At 44.1% G+C, this 15,164-nt stretch overlaps 1 pseudogene; it reads right to left on the reverse strand.

Annotated features, from left to right (window-relative positions):
• Positions 1 to 4,003: 4,003 nt before the first annotated feature.
• Positions 4,004 to 15,164, reverse strand: part of LOC127908467 (terminal nucleotidyltransferase 4B-like) — a 27,044-nt pseudogene continuing 15,883 nt past the window's right edge.

Raw genomic sequence — 15,164 nt, forward strand, 5'->3', positions numbered from 1 at the left:
TTGTCATGCTGAAACAAAGGGCCTTCCCAAAACCGTTGCCACACAAGTTGGAAGCACATAATCGTCTAGAATGTCATTGCATGCTGTAGCATTAAGATTTCTCTTCACTGGAACTAAGGAGACTAGCCTAAACAATGAAAAACAACCCCAGAACATTAGTCCTTTTCGACCAAACTTTACAGTTGCCACTATGCAATGGGGCTGGGAGCGTTCTCCTGGCATCCGCCAAACCCAGATCTGTCGATCCCACTGCCAGTTGGTGAAGCATGATTCATCACTCCAGAGAACGTGTTTCCACTGCTCCAGAGTCCATTGGCAGCAAGCTTTACAACACTCCAGCCGACGCTTGGCATTGTGATCATAGGCTTGTGTGCGGCTCCTCGGCCATGGAACCCCATTTCATGAAGCTCCCGACAAACAGCTCTTGCGCTGACGTTGCTTCCAGAGGCAGTTTGGAACTCGGTAGTGCGTGTTACAGCACTTGGCTGTCCTGTTGTGTGAGTTTGTGTTATCTTCCACTTCGCGGCTGAGCCGTTGTTGCTCCTAGACATTTCCACTTCACAATAAAAGCACTTACAGTTGACCGGGTCAGCTCTAGCAGGGCAGAAATGTGATGAACTGACTTCTTGTAAAGGTGGCCTCCTATTCCGGTTCCATGATGAAAGTCACTGAGCTCAAGTAAGGCCATTCAACTGCCAATGTTTGTCTATGGTGTCATGACGTTGCCCTCTTTGAGTACAGCGAGCACCATCCTCCGCTCTCTTCTTCTACAACCAGACTGCTGTGGTCAGAGGTTGTAAATTCCTGAGAAGACCTCATGGACACACAGTTATAGAGTAGTTTTTCATGGAGACAAAGGAAATCCTTCCACCTCACAGAACTTGAGGTAAACAAATTTCATGTTCCAGAGAAAGTGTAAAAGACCGGTGAAGAATCCAGCTAAGAACTGGTCCGTTTGTCACAACTTGGGGAAGCTCATGGGAGACCGTGTGGCCACATTACCATAACGTTGTTTATATAATAGCCTCAGATATGAGGTTTACATCTAATTGTTGTATGAGATGAATGATTATGATACTGTTTGTATAATTGTGTAATATGATTGTGGACCGTTTAATGAAGAAAATACAATTCCCTTCTGATTTTAACTAAATCAGAGGACCGCCCTGAGCCCAGTTAGGGTCAGACATCCTGGACCGCCCCTGAGCCCAGTTAGGTCAGACATCCTGACCGCCCCTGAGCCCAGTTAGGGTCAGACATCCTGGACCGCCCTGAGCCCAGTTAGGGTCAGACATCCTGGACCGCCCTGAGCCCAGTTAGGGTCAGACATCCTGGACCGCCCCTGAGCCCAGTTAGGTCAGACATCCTGGACCGCCCCTGAGCCCAGTTAGGTCAGACATCCTGACCGCCCCCTGAGCCCAGTTAGGGTCAGACATCCTGGACCGCCCCTGAGCCCAGTTAGGGTCAGACATCCTGGACCGCCCCTGAGCCCAGTTAGGGTCAGACATCCTGGACCGCCCTTTTCTGCCATTCCGAATAAAACCCAACTTTGAGAAATTATCACCAGACCAAACTTACCTTAATTACGAGATGGCTAAAGGTTGTAGAATCTTTTAACCATACCACGTGGTTAAACTTAAGACTATTGATACCGACAGAATAAGAACAAGTCTTTGATATTGCTTACTAGTCTGCAGCTAGGAATTAAGCATCATTGAACGCGAAGAACGACAACCGCCTAAACATCCATTCTATAATGAATGTCACTTTAAACTATCCCCTCTAACCAAGACAGAGAGAGGGAGAGACAGACAGAGAGAGGGAGAGACGGACAATTCTACAAAATACATTTCACCAGCGATCAAGGCGACACACTGAGCGTAAATATATATATTGATTGCAATTGTTCATGTGTAAAGGATTAGCATTTTAATTGTTATAATTAACTCCGTAGTGACTTCTTGGTAAAACCCCCACTCCCCTTTTGTCAAACAAGCCGCCATGCAGGTTTAGCCCACTAGGGCACATTCTATCATTTCATGTAACCATATTTACTGTTTGTTTATGCATTTATGTGAATTACTTAGTAATAAATAAATAATTTAAGACAATTGATGTATGGATGACTCAGTGAAGACTGTGTTCGTGCAGATAACCAACAATTTACGACATTTGGAATGAGACTAACGTGAGGTAAAGTAAATTATTCATTAATCAGAAGACTATGGATCTGATATGAAAATATCTGAAAGGTTATATTGGGAAATTATAACTTTGTAATCTGAATACTTTCCTTGGTGCCCCAACTTCCTAGTTAATTAGTTACATGATTATTCAGTTTAATCGAGTAACTAATTACAGAGAATCTTTTGATAAAAACAAAGTATTCAGTTTAATGATAGTGAAGACACGACAATGGCGATTGTATGGCTGTGTGCTCAATTTTATACACGTCAGCAACAGATGTAGCTGAAATAGCCAAAGCCACTAATTTGAAGGAGTGTCCACATACACTTTATGTACAAAAGTATCTTGAAGGTTGGAACAAATGTCTGGATACAACTGAACTGCATACAAAATGTTTTGTGAGGAGAAATTTTGGGAACGTATTAATCGTGGAGAAAGATGTCAGAGACTTGCTAACTCCAGGACAAGCAGTGGCCCGGCCCTACCCTTATATGGTGGCATTTCCACAACAGAAAAAGTGCCGTCTAAACATTCAGTAACTTTGAAATAAATACAGTTACGATCAAAATGTGTTATATTGTCAATTAACATTATGACAATATATTTGTAATGTCAAAATTAGGCACATATTCTTTTTATGGATCTGAAAGGATTGGATGAATGAAAGCAACTTGGCAAAAGCTGCACACCTCTTTAAAAGCTAGGAGGTCCCATCACCATATTGCTTACATCTAGTCCGATCCATTTAGATCTGTGAACGCTAAAGGGCTAAGGCCTAGACAGGAAGAGAAAGCAAAGTATTGGACACCTTCCAGCCCAGATAAGTTAAGGAAATTGTATGACTATTAGGACACAGCCTGTCTGAGATATTCAGTACAAAATGTGCATCACAACCATCTCTTAAACAGGCATACGGGCTATTGCTAAGCGTTCCATGCATACCCCCTTCACATTATAGATTCATATAAATATACTACAAAAATAAATACAGAAACAAATACAAATCATTTTGTAATAGGCAAAATAGTTGAGTACAGATATTTTCATATTAGGAAGTTTGCAAACCACAGATATTCTACCAGTAGGAGCATAAAACTGTTCGCCATTAAACAGTATTGTGAAATAGCCATTGAACAGATCATTACAAAAATCATCCCATTATGCACGGAAACGGGTCCATTTGGGCTGTAGCAACTCAAGGATGTATTCTGCTGATGGTTGGAGTTGCCACATAGAACCCACACTTGGCCCAGTCCACAAGAGATGGCAAACCATATTCATTCAGCTTGTTAAAAAATAAAAATACAATCCCTAATCATTGTAATTTTTCTTCCTTTCCCCACCATTTTGCCTTTTGAAAATCAAACGAAGGAGTTGCTGAAAAGCTTAAATGTTCAATGACTAGTTTTGTCAGTGCAAACATTTGATCCAATATAGTAATAATATCCACAGTTTAACCATACATTTTTTCTTGTAATTTCTGCTGTAAAGTGTGAATTGCCAGTAAGTAATAGAGACCCAACTAACTGCTAGTCCAATAAACCAGGGAGTACTGCCAATGCTAAAGTTCAGGCTTGACAACCTTCCTCCATATTCATATTACAGAAAAGACTATACCCTCAAGACGAGGTCAAGTCAATCTGCCCTTTCAACTGACAGAAATAGGAGAAATCTCCTTCCAACTTGGCTTAAAAATATCACTACCAAAAGCCCTGGTAAGATTGCCTCGATCCTCCCGTTTCTGGGGCAGAGAGTGGAGTTGAGTTCCGTGACATAGCGCCCCTATCTACAGAGGTCCTGCACTACAGGTTTACATTGGCGCTTTGGCTGGAGTTTCCTCCTGCCAGGACAGCTCTGCTTTCTGTCTCGGTGGCTCCTGCTGTTGCTGCCTGACGACTGTCCTGTTCCTGTGCTTGGCTGTATGTTGGCACTGCTGTTCTGACAAGACATCAAACTCGCTCTGTCCACCTGTTGCCAGGAAAACATATAGGGTAAGATTAACTTTACTGTCCCATTTTTCCTTGGAACAACATTTAGTGTGACATAATTTGATGTGTGGTAATTTAACACTAAAACGTGTCTGTTATAGTCACCTACCTTGCTCTTGTTCGACTGGCTTACGTGGCTGTTGGAAGAGAAACTTGTATCCCTGTGATTGGTCAATCCAGCACTGGGTGCAGATGAGCCTCGCCTACCCCGCGCCGAGGTCACCGGGTTTACAGCAGACTCCGTCCGAATCCTGGAGGAATCATGCCCACCAATCGAGCGAGGGCAAAAATATGATTTCACGACAGGCATCTCAATGTTTTAACGCATGAAAGGGGAGATTACCTAAGGACCTTTCTTTTTATTAACCCCGTTTTCTCCCCAATTGTGTGGTATCCAAGTGGTAGTTAAAGTCTTGTCGCGTACAGACTCAGGAGAGGCGAAGGTCGAGAGCCGTGCGTCCTCCGAAACACAACCCAACCAAGCCGCACTGCTTTTGACAATGCCCACTTAATCCGGGAGCCAGCCGCACCAATGTATCGGAGGAAACACTGTGCACCTGGCGCCAGGAGTCGCTAGTGCGCGATGGGACAAGGACATCCCTGCCGGCCAAACCCTCCCCTAACCCGGACGGGTCAACCAGACGCAGCCAGCTGCGACAGAGCCTGGACTCTAACCCAGAATCTCTAGTGGCACAGCCTTAGACCACTGCGCCACTCAGAAGGCCCCTAAGGGACCTTTCTGATAGATTAAATATTTTAGAACTTTAAAATCACAGGTGCGAATGAAAGGCCAACACTGGGGCTGTAGTTAAAGCGTCTCAGATCTACGCGCCAGAGTATCACTTGATACATACAGTGCATTCGTAAAGTATTCAGACCCCTTGACTTTTACCACATTTTGTTATGTTGCAGCCTTGTTTTAAATGTATTACATTGTTTTTTAAATGTATGTAAATTAGATATTTCAATTTTTTTAAATACATTTGCAACATTTCTAAAAACCTGTTTTCGCTTTGTCATTATTGTGTGTAGATTGGTGAGGAAAATGTTTTATTTGATCATTTTTAGAATAAGGCAGTAACGTAACAAAATGTGTAAAAGTCAAGGGGTTTGAATACTTTCTGAGGAGCAAAGTGTGTGGAGAAGAGCAAAGTGTGTGGAGAAGAGCAAAGTGTGTGGAGAGAACTCTGTTTCACAAGGCACTCACAGCGTCACTGGAGCTAGCTGATGAAGAATGTGGCGAGGAGAATGACGAAGAGGGGGGAGGAGAGGAGGAGCTTGGGGACTCTGCCCCTTCCTCAGAGAGATTGTTGATGCATTCCTCCATCTCCTGAAGCTCCACCAGCAACGTGACATTACCTGTGACATCAAAGGGGAAGGGCAAAATGTGGGGTTCGACAATTTTATACTGTTTTGATATAGCACTATAATTGGGCTCTAAAATGTCTCCTCTCCTTACCTTTTAAGGTCAGGGAGTTCAGTGATAGGGAAGCCCACTTCATGGTGATCCAGTCTCTGTATTCAGCAACTTCCTGGGTCACCCGGATGATTCTGCCCAGTATACTGCAAGACACACAATCATTTATATTACTACAAGTTTGCACAGTGGACACAATATTTTTTCCACTTAATATTGTTGAAAATATACAGTGCATTCGGGAAAGTATTCAGACCCCTCAACTTTTCCCACATTTTGTTACCTTACAGCCTTATTCTAAAATGGATACATGCATGGATTACAACCTTGAGTATGATGTTACAAGCTTGGCACACCTGTATTTGGGTAGTTTCTCCCATTCTTCTCTGCAGATCCTCTGAAGCTGTCAGGTTGGCTGGGGAGCATCGCTGCACAGCTATTTTCAGGTCTCTCCAGAGATGTTTGATCGGGTTCAAGTCAGGCCTCTGTCCTTGAGTGGCCCAGCCATTCAGAGACTTGTCCCGAAGCCATTCCCATGTTGTCTTGGCTGTGTGCTTAGGGCCATTGTCCTGTTGGAAGGTGAAACTTCCTTGATCTTTCCCTCGATCCTGACTAGTCTCCCAGTCTCTGCCGCTGAAAAACATCCCCACAGCATAATGCTGTCACCACCATGCTTCACTGTAGGGATGGTGCCAGGTTTCCTCCAGACATGACACTGGGCATTCAGGCCAAAGAGTTCAGTCTTGGTTTCATCAGACCAGAGAATCTTGTTTCTCATGGTCTGAGAGTCTTTAGGTGCCTTTTACTGCAGGCTGTCATGTGCCTTTTACTGTGGAGTGGCTTCCGTCTGGCCACTCTACCATAAAGGCCTGATTGGTGGAGTGCTGCAGAGATGGTTGTCCCTCTGGAAGAGTCTCCCATCTCCACGGAGGAACTCTGGAGCTCTTTCAGAGTGACTATCGGGTTATTGGTCACCTCCAGCCAGCTCTAGGAAGAGTCTTGGTGGTTCCAAACCTTCTCCATTTAAGAATGATGGAGGCCACTGTGTTATTGGGGACCTTCGATGCTGCAGAAATGTTTTGGTACCCTTCCCCAGATCTCTGCCTCAACACAATCCTGTCTCGGAGCTCTATGGACAATTCCTTCGATGTCATGGCTTGGTTTTTGCTCTGAAATGCACTGTCAACTGTGAGACCTTATATAAACAGGTGTGCCCCTTTCCAAATCATGTCCAATCAATTGAATTTACCACAGGTGGACTCCAATCAAGTTGTAGAAACATCTCAAGGATGAGCAATGGAACCAGGATGCACCTGAGCTCAATATCGAGTCTCATAGCAAAGGGTCTGAATAATTATGTAAATACGTTTTTGTTTATATATATTTCATACACACGTGTAGATTGTTGAGGGGAAAACATTTTTAAAAATCCATTTTAGAATAAGGCGTAACAAAATGTGGAAAAAGTCAAGGTGTCTGAATATTTCCCCAAATGCACTGTATTGTTCAAAGTTCCATTCCTGGCAGTCAGCTCCAGCGAACCCATCACTCAGAATTATGTGACTGTAACCCTCCCCATGTGTCCCGGCCCTGCCCAATACCTCTCGCCGTGGTTGTTGAGGTGGTACTTAGAGATGGGCGACACAGCGTGGCTCAGCACCATGAAGGCATATTCAAACACCTGCTTCACCTGCATGGCCCCGTATGAGCTACGGCCCACATCATTACCTGGACAACACAGGACAGACAAACTCTCAAGGTCAGGTACAAGCTTAGACTTGGTAGGTGCTTATTGCAGGAGTTCTCAAACGTCATCTCAATAAAACAACTGCATCTGATGTTTTATTTATGGCAGAAGTCAGAAGCACAAGCCACTACATTGAATTAATTTTACTAACCCCATTTTCTCCCAATTTCATGGTATCTAATTGGTAGTTAGTCTTGTCTCATCGCGCACGGACTCGGGAGAGGTGTAGGTCAGAGATGCATCATATAGGTAGCTAGCTACCATACTGTAACGAGCATATGCAGTAAGGAGTCTTAGACAAACTACAAAGGTGTGAACCCGGGCTCACCTGGCTGCAGTGGGTCTTCAATGTAGAGCAGGGAAGGTCTGTATCCATCCAGCATGCTCTTCTGACCTCGTCTTTGGAGAGGTAGCAGCCCCCATCCTTGATCCGGATCCCCGTCTTCAGGTAGTTAAAATGGCGGCCGTACAGCTCAAAGAACTCTATGAGTAGGACACCAGTGTTGGCGTTGGGACTGCAGGCGTTCTCCTGCTATGGAGCTGAAACGCACACACACACTATTGTCTCTTACTTGCTGCCATCGTAAGAACACGTAGTAGTAAGAACACTATACTGCTGGTGACAAATACAAGTTTATTCAACGGTACAAAATGTATATCTCCTCACTCTCAACGGTTGAGGAAAGGCCGGACAAATGCATCATATAATCATTTAATTAGAATACTAGATTATACTCTCAATGACAATAATACAAGGATGACGGGCACCGACCCACCTGTAAGAAGCTGACAGCAACAAGGAAGAGGCAGTAGGAACTGATGCCTCCTGTAAACACTTCATTCATGTCTCTTTGTAATAAGAACTGCTTCAGGACTAGCACCAGGTACGGAAGCACAGGATATTTCTGAGGAGAAACAGATGGAGAGAAACTTTAGAGAACAGTAGTTCACACTATAAGGTGAATGCACCAATTTGTAAGTCGCTCTGGATAAGAGCGTCTGCTAAATGACTTAAATGTAAATGTAATGAGGATTGTGCTTAAATTCAGATGAAGTTCAATCATTAGAAAGAAACAGACACATACTACCAGATAAGCTAAATGCCTTCCATGCTCATTTCGAGGCATGTAACGCTGAACCATGCATGAGAGCACCACCTGTTCCGGACGACTTTCTGGTCACGCTCTACGTAGGAGATGTAAGACCTTTAAACAGGTTAATGTTCAAAGCCGCTGAGCCAGATGGATTACCAGGACGGACACGTACTGACCAGCTGGCAAGTGTCTTCACTGACATGATCATCCTCTCCCTGTCCCTGTCTGTAATACCTACATGTTTCAAACAGACCGGCATAGTCCCTGTGCCCAGGAATGCCAAGCTAACCTGTTTAAATGACTAATCGGCACGTAAAACTCACATCTGTAGCCATGAAATGCCTTGGAAGGCTGGTCATGGCTCACATCAACACCATCAGACACCCTGACCCACTCCACCCGCATACCGCCCCAACAGATCCCCCACTCCACACTGCCCTCTTCCCACCTGGACAAAACTAACATCTATGTGAAAATGCTGTTCATTGACTACAGCTCAACATTCAACACCATAGTGCCCTCCAAGGTCATCACTAAGCTAAGGACCCTGGGACTGAAAAACCTCCTCTGCAACTGGATCCTGGACTTCCTGACATGCCTCCCCAGGTGGTGAGAGTAGGCAACAACACATCTGCCATGCTGACTCTCAACACCGGGGCCCTCAAGGGTGCATGCAAAGTTCCCTCATGTACTCCTTGTTCACCCATGACTGAGTGGCCACGCACGACTCCAACACCATCATTAATATTGCTAATGACACGACAGTAGTAGGACTGATCACCGACAACGATGAGACAGCCTTTAGGAGGTGGTCAGAACCTCTCAACATCAGCAAGACAAAAGGAGCAGATCGTGGACTACAGGAAACGGAGGGCCGAGCACACCCCATTCACATTGACGGGCTTTAGAGGAGCGGGTTGAGAGCTTCAAGTTCCTTGGTGTCTACATCACTAAGGATCTATCATGGTCCACACACACCAACACGAGCCCTGAACAGGGCACGACAATGCCTCATCCCCCTCAGGAGGCTGAAAAGATTTTTGCATGAGCCATCAGATCCTCAAAAGGTTCTACAGCTGCACCATTGATAGCAGTGACTAGCTGCAACACCGCTTGGTATGGCAACTGCTTGGCATCCGACCGCAAGGTATTATAGAGGGTAGTATGCGTACGGCCCAGGGTTTCCGTTGCGGCTTTTGTCCGATAAAACATTTAAAAGCTGAAGAACACAACTGGCACCGCAAATTGGAAGAAGAAAAAGTGCTATTGCGAAATAATGCTTTTTTAGCCTATTCATTTATGGAAATACATTTAACTGGTCATGCTTATTGGTCTATAGGTTAATTTGCATACTTTTTGTAGAATTAAATTGGCGCAGATATACAGATAGAGAGCCTTTTTGAGTGGAGAATCTGTCAGACTGCGCATGAGCCACTGCAGCAACATCTTGTGGTGCTTTCAAGACAACTGGGAACTCAGAGAAATAGGAGTTCAAATAATGACGTCAGTGATATTCAGCTTGTAAAGTCGGAGCTCTGGACAGGGGACCGAGTTCCCGAGTTGGAATTCCAAGTTGGATGAACGACTGAATTCCAATTTTCCCCAGTCGGCCAAACCTCCCCTAACCCAGACGGTTGGGCCAATTGTGTGCCGCCTCATGGGTCTCCCCAGTCGCGGCCGGCCGACACAGCCCTGGAGCGAAATCCGGGTCTGTATTGATGCCTCTAGCACTGCAGCACAGTGCCTTAGACCGCTGCGCCACTCGGGAGGCCCGTGCAGTGCCCTTTGACAACAGTGTTTTCCCCTAAGTGCATTATGGAATGAACATTCACATGTAGCCTACTGCCTTGTGCGCATTACTGTACTCATAAATGTGAAGAAACAAATGTTTATCAACATTTTAAGCTAAATGTTCTGACCTCTTGAATCACTCATTGCTTTAACAAAAACAAATTATGTAGCCATGGTCTACTGGTTGTATGAATTTAGGATCTATCGTCCCACAACTGTCTCAGAGTACGTTTGGAATAGGCTATTTCTTTCTTGACAAGCTGACCAATTGAATATGTAGCCTAAACTCTTCTACTATAGTAAATTGACATAGGCTAGCGATTTTGCTGTTCGTTACTCGTCTTGTTGGCTGAGGAAAAGTAAACGTGGACAGTTATTCTAACATGTTCAAAGAGCACATCAGAATTCGCTAAGAAGGACAGGACATCGTTGCATCCTCAACATAATCTAAATGTGATTTCTGTCATTCTGAGCACCGTGGGGAGGACGCTCTCATCAGGTTACCCACCTAATGCATATGGAGCCGGTAATCTACATTTTGGCGGTAAAATGTCCGGCACCACCTTTTTCTAACGGAAACCCTGGTATGGCCCAGTAGGTCACTGTCAAGGACTCCAGCTACCAAAGTCATAGACTGTTCCTTTTCCTACCGCACGGCAAGCGGTAGCGATGCACCAAATCAGGAACCAACAGGACCCTGAACAGATTCTACCCCCAAGCCAGAAGACTGCCAAATATACTGAAAAAATATATAAAATGCAATAAGTTCAAAGATTTTACTGACTTATAGTTCATATGAGGAAATCAGCCAATTGAAATAAATAAGGCCCTAATCTATGGATTTCACATGACTGGGAATACAGATATGCATCCGTTGGTCCCAGATACCTCCGGATCTCGTCAAGGTATTTCTGTGCATTCAAATTGCCATCGTCAAAATTCAATTGTGTTTGTGGACCGTATGTTATGCCTGCCCATACCATAACCTCACCATGTGACACTCTATTCACAACTTTGACATCAGCATACCGCTCGCCCACACGACGCCATACACGTGGTCTGCGGTTGGGAGGCCGGTTGGATATACTGCCAAATTCTCTAAAATGACATTGGAGGCGGCTTATGGTAGATAAATTAACATGACATTCTCTGATGGACATTCCTGCAGTCAGCAGGCCAATTGCACACGCCTCAAACATTTAGACATCTGTGTCATTGTGCTGTGTGACAAAAGTGCACATTTCACAGTGGCCTTTTACTGTCCCCAGCACAAGGTGGATCTGTGTAATGATCATGCTGTTTAATCAAGCTTGATATGCCACACCTGTCAAGCAGATGGATTATCTTGGCAAAAGAGAAAACGCTCACTAACAGGGATGTAAACAAATTTGTTTAGAGATACTTTTGTGTGTATGGAACATTTCTGGGATCTTTTTATTTCAGCTCATGAAACATGGAACCAACACTTTACATGTTGCATTTATATTTTTGTTCAGTGTAGTAAGTCCGGGTAGCCATTTGGTTAACAATCGACGTTGACCATTATTGCACTAACTTTTTTGACTCACACACTGTCACGCATTGGTCTAAGTATTTTGTGTTTTCTTTAATTATTTGTTCAGGCCAGGGTGTGACATGGGTTTATTGTGTTGTCGTATTGTTTTTTTTTGTAGGCATTGGGATTGCGGCTGAGTAGGGGTGTAGCATAGGTTTGGCTGCCTGAGGTGGTTCTCAATCAGAGTCAGGTGATTCTCGTTGTCTCTGATTGGGAACCGTATTTAGGTAGCCGGGGTTTCACTGTGTATTTCGTGGGTGATTGTTCCTGTCTCTGTGTAGTTTCACCAGATAGGCTGTAATTAGGTTTCACGTTCCGTTTGTTGTTTTGTATTTGTGTAGTTATTTCATGTATTCGCTATTCGTCATTAAAGAACATGAGTAACCACCACGCTGCATTTTGGTCCGACTCTCCTTCAACAAACGAACGCCGTTACACACACGCTGCTGCTACTGTTTATCTATCCTGTTGCCTAGTCACTTTATTCCTTGTTATATGTACATATCTACCTCAATTACCTCGCACCCCAGCACAACTCAGTACTGGTACCCTTTGTACAGTGCCTTGCAAAAGTAGTAATCCCCTTTGCATTTTTCCTATTTTGTTGCATTTACAACCAGTCATTTATAAGGATTTTAATTTGGATTTCATGTAATGGACATACACAAAATAATCCAAATTGGTGAAGTGAAACAAATTACTTGTTGAATTTTTTAAAAAGTGGTGCGTGCATATGTATTCACCCCTTTGCTATGAAGCCCCTAAATCACATATGTCAGAGTCAAGGCCCGGGCCACATCCGGCCCGCGAGAAGGTTTTTTACGGCCCCTGGGATGATCTTGATTTATTATTAGAACCGGCCCGCAGACCGCAGCAAGCCGGCAGCCCGCAGATCTTTTACACGCACCAATACTACATTTCCCACAATGCAACGGTGACGCACCGAGCAGTAGGCTGCTTCATTTCAATATTTATTGGCACAGCAGTTGTCAGCATCACAGTAAAATTAACTTTCAGATACCCATCAAAAATGGCAAAACGGAAGGTGGACACTGAGAACCGGGGTTTCAAACAAGGTGGGAGTCGGAGTATTTGTTCACGGAGGTAGCTGGAAAACCTGTGTGTCTTCTGTGTGGAGAAAGTGTGGCGGTACTGAAAGAGTATAATCTGAGACGACATTATGAAACGAAACACGCGGACAAAAACAAGAATATGGACATGGAACAAAGGCTACAAAAGGCAGAGGAATTAAAACGAGGCCTCAAATCTCGACAGGCTCTGTTCAAAAAGCCAAATCACAAGGCCAGGCTGCTGTCAAGGCCAGTTTTATTTTGGCAGAAGAGATCGCTAAATCAGCCCGGCCATTTACGGAGGGGGATTTCATCAAAAACTGCATGATTAAAGTTTGTGACGAAGTTTGCCCAGAAAAGGCAACTCTGAGCAGAAACACCATTGCCGAGAGAGTAGACCAGTTGTCCATCAATCTAAAAGAGCAGCTTGTGAAAAAGGAAAAAGATTTCATTGCATATTCCTTGGCTGTGGATGAGAGCACCGACATTTCTGACATTGCCCAGTTGTCAATTTTCATTCGCGGAGTGGACTCCAGCCTAAGCGTGACAGAGGAGTTTTTGGCTTTACGTCCTATGCATGGCACAACTACGGGGCATGATTTTGTATGAAGAGGTGTCAAGATGTGTAAATGAGATGGAGCTGCCTTGGGAAAACTCGTGGGTTTGACAACCGACGGAGCACCTGCGATGTGTGGACACAGGAGCGGACTGGTGGCGAAGATACGGGAAAAGATGCAAGAGGAAAACGCGACAGGTGAGCTGACAGCTTATCATTGTATCATACACCAGGAAGCGTTGTGCGGTAAAGCCTTGAAAATGGAGCATGTAATGAGCATCATCACGCGCACAGTTAACTTTATCAGAGCCAAAGGTTTGAATCACCGCCAGTTCAAGGCATTTCTGACGGAGTTAGAAACGGAGCATGGTGATTTGCCTTATCACACAGAGGTGCGATGGCTAAGCCAGGGAAAGGTGCTTCAAAGATGTTTCGAGCTTCGTGAGGAGATTTGTCTGTTCTTGGACAGCAAAGGGAAAGACACAACACAACTCCGAGACGAAATGTTTCTGTGTGAAATGGCTTTTCTGTGTGACATTACGAGTCATCTGAATGCAATGAACTTGCAGCTGCAGGGTCGGGATCGTGTCATCTCTGATATGTACAGTACAGTGAAGGCATTTAAACCAAACTGACTCTGTGGGAGACGCAGATGCGGAAAGAAAATTTGAGCCACTTTCCCAGCTGCCAGACCATGAAAGAGAAGCTCTCTACCAGTGCGTTCCCGAGCGCACAGTTGGCTGATAAAATAGGTATGCTTGCCGCTGACTTTCGACGCCGATTTGCTGACTTTGAAGCACAAAAAAGCAGGTTGAACTGCTCGGTAACCCATTTGCTGTTGACGTGGAAAGCTCACCACCAAACCTCCAAATGGAGTTGATTGACCTCCAATGCAATGATGCACTGAGGGCAAAATATGCGGCAGTGGGTGCTGGAGTTCGCCCGCTCCTCCCCGACACAATGCCCCAGCTGCGCATCCAGGCTGCTCAAACGTTGTCTATGTTTGGCAGCACATACCTGTGTGAACAACTGTTTTCTTTGATGAACTTGAACAAAACATCACACAGAAGTCGACTTACTGCTGAACACCTCCACTCAATTCTGAGGATTTCCTCAGCTCAGAGCCTTACCCCTCGAACATTGATGAACTTGTGGAAAAGATGGGACACCACCAAGTATCACCTCAACCTCAAACAAGTGAACATTACTGTGCAATCACATATTTAGAGTTTTTACTCAGTTCAAGTTTAAAAGTTAAAGTTTAATATTTGTTTTCACTGCATGTTACTTCTCCTTAAACAAAGTGTTGTTTTTGATTAATAGATTTTTGCACTTTATTTTATTGTATTTCAATCCAATTATATTTTAAAAATATTTCAGTTGAGTGGATGATAGAAAATTGCTATTATTGTTTTTTTCTTTGAAGTAAATTTAGCCCACTTTTTGCTAAAATAGAAAATATAGGCTACTGATGGTGCCTTGAATACCGGTTTCTTTCATTTAATGTTCATGTTATGGGGATTTTTATATAAAGGAAATTTGTCTTTTGTGTCTGTTGAAAATTAAAGATTACTGACAGAGCCATAAGAAAATATTGCTTTATTTATCTGATCATATTGGAATATATTTGTTAGGTTTTCAGTAGGTTCAATTAGGTTCACTAGACTATATGCGTCATTTAAAATTTTTCAATGAACATTCGAACAGTCCGGCCCTCGGCTTGTAGCTAAATTTTTTATTTGGCCCTCCGTCCATTTGA

The sequence above is a fragment of the Oncorhynchus keta genome, chromosome 17 (assembly GCF_023373465.1).
Source record: "Oncorhynchus keta strain PuntledgeMale-10-30-2019 chromosome 17, Oket_V2, whole genome shotgun sequence".
NCBI classification, from domain to species: domain Eukaryota; kingdom Metazoa; phylum Chordata; class Actinopteri; order Salmoniformes; family Salmonidae; genus Oncorhynchus; species Oncorhynchus keta.